Here is a 6,763-nt window from a genome sequence, read left to right on the forward strand (position 1 = left end):
ATGAGTTTACATTATATGAGGTTGCATTATATGTTGCAGAGTCACTTTATTGTTAAAATGGCACTTTATGTATTAGGTATATTTGTTGCATTTAAGAAACATTCTTAAATATATATTTACAGTGATTTGTGGAAGCACACATGGAAATATAAGTTTATTGTGGTTATCATATGTCAGGATTAAGATGGCACAGCACTTTCTTCTGTATTTTATTCTTTTGTACGATCATATGGGACGTGATCAGTGCTAGCAGCTGTCTAGATAAAAATAGGTATATATTTTTGGTAGCTCGCAAGATTTTTTATTATTTTGATTATGATGGCAACTTTCTTGACTGTAAAGGACAGAAGGGTTGAGTTCCATTTTAAGGCTCGACTCCAGGCATGACTTTTTTTTAGTTTTTTTCATGTTTAATTCTCAATTTTGTTATTCATTTAGAAGCTTTCTCTAAGCTCCACTGAGCACTGATATGTATATTGGGAGACCAAATCCAGGTTCCCTCTGCATCGGAATTGTGTCTTACTACAGCACCAGTTCCGGAATTTCACATGGCTTAGCACATCAATGATGCTGCAGGCTGTGCATTGTGAACTCTATAGTAGTAGGGAGGGGGGGACAACACTGAAATTGGTGTCATTGATAAAAACCCCATTCTAATGCAACAGGGAGCTGGATGTTCAATAACCCGCTGTGAATCCTATAGAAAACTTCAGAAGAAATTAAAATAAGAACACTTGTAATGTGAAAATTAGAGATAAAAAAACAATTAAAATAGCTGGAAGGATAAATGTAGGGCTGTTATGTTTCCTCTACCCACAAAAGATTTTGTCTCTGGTTTCCTCAGTGCTGGTTGCATGACCAAACCCTAGGCATTTGGTCACATGATCTCTGCTGTGAGAAAGTATAAGCTAGTTTGACCTACAACTATATATTTCTGTCCATCCAGTTTTTGGATTTACACAGCCTTGTCACACATTATGAACCCTGACAGGGCAGGAGAACTAAGTTTCCAAGTTTCCACTGCCGTGGTACATTAACATTTACAGGATATTAAAAAAGAATGGCACTGCAATACACCACATTGGATTCCATACATTACTGTGTTTTGTGGTAATGCACCGCACAATGCAAAACAAATATGTGAACTTGGTCATTCTGTACTTTTCTGTGGGTGCAAAAAAAGTAGGTGTTTTCTTGTTAACGCCCCTGGCGGTATTCCCGAGTCTGGCTCGGGGTGGAATTTCAGAACCAAAAGCGGTAACCCCAAGCCAGACTCTTGATCGCCTCGCAGCATCCACAGGCAGGGAATTACTTACCTTGTCCCTGGATCCTGCGATGCCTCTCCACTGTGTGATCGAGCGGTGTCCTCGCTCGATTCACACAGTGCCTGAGTGCCGCCGAGCTCCGTTCCCTGCGATGTAACCAGGCCCGGACTGGGACAAAAAATAGGCCCGGGCATTTTAGACTGAGCAGCCCGGGGGGGGGGGGGGGGCACGCGGCGGGGGTTAATGATGGGATGCCCGCACAGAGAGAGAGACTGCTCCACATTTGTGGCACAGAGAGAGAAATCACTCCACATTGCTGGAACAGAGAGACATTTCCCATTGTTGTACTGAAGTCAGTTGATAGATCGGAGTCTGTATAACCAGTCTGCACATTGATAGATTGAAATTTCTGCTGAACTGGCAGAATTTCAATCTATTTATGATGGCCTAAGTCCACCAGTCTCTGAGTTTAATAATATCCTCAAATCTTCTGAAAGGGGTTCTCAACTTAGGTTTAGAAATTCACTTTGAACTCCACCTTATTTCCAGAACTCTCATTATGTATTAGATGTGCAAAGAATAAGGTGAGAGAACATCTAATACCTATAAAGAGTAATGAAAATAAGGTGGAGTACAAAGTGAAATATCTGGAGGGACCGGCTGAGGTTAAAACAGGCAGGGAGGAAATTAGGCATCACCTCCTTACTGTCTGTCAAATGCCTCTGAAAAGTGACATGAGAATTGATAACTTTTCAGTGGAGTATCTGTGAGTGCAAGCCTTTTGGCTCACACTGGTGCTCAACATTTTTTTGGGGGGGAAGCAATCAAACTGAACAAAAACAGCAAATGCAGCCACTGTGCCCCATCAAATGCAGCCACTGTGCCCCATTATATGCAGCCACTGTGCCCTATTAAATGCAGACACTGTGCCCATCAAATGCAGCCACTTTGTCCCATCAAATGCAGCCGTTGTGCCCCATCAAATGCAGCCACTGTGCCCATCAAATGCAGCCACTGTGCCCATCAAATGCAGCCGTTGTGCCCCATCAAATGCAGCCACTGTGCCCCATCAAATGCAGCCACTGTGCCACATCAAATGCAGCCATTGTGTCACATCAAATGCAGCCACTGTGCCCCATCAAATGCAGCCACTGTGCCCCATCAAATGCAGCCACTGTGCCCCATCAAATGCAGCCACTGTGCCCCATCAAATGCAGCCACTGTGCCCCATCAAATGCAGCCACTGTGCCCCATCAAATGCAGCCACTGTGCCCCATCAAATGCAGCCACTGTGCCCCGTCAAATGCAGCCACTGTGCCCCGTCAAATGCAGCCACTGTGCCCCATCAAATGCAGCCACTTTGTCCCATCAAATGCAGCCACTGTGCCCCATCAAATGCAGTCACTTTGTCCCATCAAATGCAGCCACTGTGACACACCCTCCACCCACTTGCTGTCTGACCGACACTTACCCCATCTTAGTGGCCGGTCAAGCATGAATCTATCCATTTTACATATGGGGGTGGCATAATGGAGGGGGCAGTGCCCGTGTGCCCTTAATGGACAGGCCGCCACTGTGGCGGTTTTCCATAGCCCCAGTCCCTCAGACTTCTAATTAGAAATTGTGCGTTTTTGCTGCATTTTTTGGAATTGCACCACATATGCGGCATGCAGGACTTTTTGTGCACTTTCAGGACATGCAGCAAAAATGTACAACCTAATAGAAGTCTATGGGACTGGAGGGTAACATGCCAGAACACCAGCACTGCAGCTAAACTGCAGCTTGCCAGTGTGAACCCACATCATAACATCTAGGAGGGCAAGAAACTGTCACAGGCTGCTGTAATATAACACTTAATATGCAGAGAAGGGGAGAGAGAGCAGGAAAGGAGGGAGGAGAAGCTTACTTGTTGTCACTTACTTGGATGGGACATAATGGACAGTCCCAGGAGGGGCTCACTTGTTTTTTTTTCTAAGGCTGTGGATGCCGAGCTGACTGCTTTGTTTTAACTTTCCCGCCCACAAATCTTCTTCACGGACAACACAGGGCTGCCAGGAGTGTGGGCGGGGAAAGAAAGAGCAGCTCCACCCAGCCTCTGATAGAGCTTTGTGTGGAGGAGGCAGGGGCTGGGCATATCTAAGGCCCCATGCACACGAGACGCTGGTAAACTCGAGTTCAGAGGCATTTGGGCATTTTTTTCAACTGCCCCTGAACACATTTAATGTTATCCTATGTGTCCATGCACACATTCACGTTTTTTGGGTTTATGCTCGTTTTTTCAGAAGCAAAATTTTGGGTTCAGACGCAAAAGTTTTCGCGTTTCAGACGCAAATCGCGGCAAAACGCGGTACCGGCGTTTTGCCGCGATTTCGTTTATAGGCGTTTTTAAAGGTGACCTATTTTTTTACATTAGAAATCTCAAAAATGATGGCAAATTATGAAAAAAACATTAAAAAATGAAATTGCTTGCATTGCATTGTGGACAATCCACAACTTGTGGCAGGTGACGTGGCCAGGTAACGTGGCCAGTGGACAATCCACAACTTGTGGCAGGTGACGTGGCCAGGTGATTTGGCAAGTGGATAATCCACTTGTGGCAGGTGACGTGACAAGTGGACAATCCACAACTTGTGGCAGGTGACATGGCCAGTTGACGTGGCAGGTGACGTGGCCAGGTGATGTGGCAGGTGACGTGGCAGGTGTCGCGGCCAGGTGACATGGCAAGTGGACAATCCACAACTTGTGGCAGGTGACATGGCCAGTTGACGTGGCAGGTGACGTGGCCAGGTGATGTGGCAGGTGACGTGGCCAGGTGACGTGGCCAGTGGACAATCCACAACTTGTGGCAGGTGGCGTGGCCAGGTGACATGGCAGATCACGTGGCAAGTGGACAATACACAACTAGAGGCAGGTGACGTGGCAAGTGGACAATCCACAACTTGTGGCAGGTGACGTGGCCAGTTGACGTGGCAGGTGACGTGGCCAGTGGACATTCCACAACTTGTGGCAGGTGACGTGGCCAGGTGATGTGGCAGGTGACGTGGCAGGTGATGTGGCCAGGTGACATGGCAAGTGGACAATCCACAACTTGTGGCAGGTGACGTGGCTAGGTGACGTGGCCAGTGGACAATCCACAACTTGTGGCAGGTGGCGTGGCCAGGTGACATGGCAGATCACGTGGCAAGTGGACAATACACAACTTGAGGCAGGTGACGTGGCAAGTGGACAATCCACAACTTGTGGCAGGTGATGTGGCCAGTTGACGTGGCCAGTGGACATTCCACAACTTGTGGCAGGTGACGTGGCCAGGTGATGTGGCAGGTGACGTGGCCAGGTGACATGGCAAGTGGACAATCCACAACTTGTGGCAGGTGACGTGGCCATGTGACGTGGCCAGTGGACAATCCACAACTTGTGGCAGGTGGCGTGGCCAGGTGACATGGCAGATCACTTGGCAAGTGGACAATACACAACTTGAGGCAGGTGACGTGGCCAGTTGATGTGGCGTGTGACGTGGCCAGTGGACATTCCACAACTTGTGGCAGGTGACGTGGCCAGTTGACGTGGCAGGTGACGTGGCCAGTGGACATTCCACAACTTGTGGCAGGTGACGTGGCCAGGTGATGTGGCAGGTGATGTGGCCAGGTGACGTGGCAGGTGAGGTGGCCAGGTGACATGGCAAGTGGACAATCCACAACTTGTGGCAGGTGACGTGGCTAGGTGACGTGGCCAGTGGACAATCCACAACTTGTGGCAGGTGGCGTGGCCAGGTGACTTGGCAGATGACATGGCAAGTGGACAATACACAACTTGAAGCAGGTGACGTGGCAAGTGGACAATCCACAACTTGTGGTAGGTGACGTGGCCAGGTGATGTGGCAGGTGACGTGGCCAGGTCACGTGGCCAGTGGACAATCCACAACTTGTGGCAATTGACGTGGCCAGTTGACGTGGCAGGTGACATTCCACAACTTGTGGCAGGTGACGTGGCCAGGTGATGTGGCAGGTGACGTGGCCAGGTGACATGGCAAGTGGACAATCCACAACTTGTGGCAGGTGACGTGGCCATGTGACGTGGCCAGTGGACAATCCACAACTTGTGGCAGGTGGCGTGGCCAGGTGACATGGCAGATCACGTAGCAAGTGGACAATACACAACTTGAGGCAGGTGACATGGCCAGTTGATGTGGCGTGTGACGTGGCCAGTGGACATTCCACAACTTGTGGCAGGTGACGTGGCCAGTTGACGTGGCAGGTGACGTGGCCAGTGGACATTCCACAACTTGTGGCAGGTGACGTGGCCAGGTGATGTGGCAGGTGACGTGGCCAGGTGACGTGGCAGGTGACGTGGCCAGGTGACATGGCAAGTGGACAATCCACAACTTGTGGCAGGTGACGTGGCTAGGTGACGTGGCCAGTGGACAATCCACAACTTGTGGCAGGTGGCGTGGCCAGGTGACATGGCAGATGACATGGCAAGTGGACAATACACAACTTGAAGCAGGTGACGTGGCAAGTAGACAATCCACAACTTGTGATAGGTGACGTGGCCAGGTGATGTGGCAGGTGACATGGCAAGTGGACAATCCACAACTTGTGGCAGGTAACGTGGCCAGGTGACATGGCAGGTGACGTGGCCAGGTGACGTGGCCAGTGGACAATCCCCAACTTGTGGCAGGTGACGTGGCCAGGTGATTTGGCAAGTGCATAATCCACTTGTGGCAGGTGACGTGGCAAGTGGACAATACACAACTTGTGGCAGGTGTCGGGGTCAGGTGACGTGGCAAGTGGACAATCCACAACTTGTGGCAGGTGACGTGGCCAGTTGACGTGGCAGGTGACGTGGCCAGTGGACAATCCACAACTTATGGCAGGCGATGTGGCCAGGTGACGTGGCAGGTGATGTGGCCAGGTGACGTGGCAGGTGACGTGGCCAGGTGACATGGCAAGTGGACAATCCACAACTTGTGGCAGGTGACGTGGCCAGGTGACATGGCAGGTGACGTGGCCAGTGGACAATCCACAACTTGTGGCAGGTGGCGCACTCGGCCAGCTCAGTGGCCTTTTTGCAGGACATTAGAGCAGCCCAGGGGGCAAATGCATTCTTTCAACCCAGCCCAGTCCGCCCCAAGGGCCTTGGTACACCTCTGGGTAGAAGTGACATGAGGGCCGTTCGCGGGCCGCCGAGGGCCGTTCGCGGGCCGCGATCGGCCCGCGGGCCGCCAAGGGCCATTCGCGGGCCACTACCGGCCCGCGGGCCGCCGCGGCCCACCGGGCATATGCCCGGTATGCCCTATGGCCAGTCCGGGCCTGGATGTAACGATGCACGGGGGCGGAGAACGGTGCCAAATTCAAAAAAGTAAATAAACACATTACATACAGTATACTGTAATCTTATAGATTACAGTACTGTATGTAAAAAATACACACACCCTTGTCCCTAGTGGTTTGCCCAGTGTCCTACATGTACTTTTATATAATAAAAACTGTTCTTTCTGC

This window comes from Rana temporaria, chromosome 10 (assembly GCF_905171775.1).
Source record: "Rana temporaria chromosome 10, aRanTem1.1, whole genome shotgun sequence".
Taxonomy (NCBI): Eukaryota; Metazoa; Chordata; class Amphibia; order Anura; family Ranidae; genus Rana; species Rana temporaria.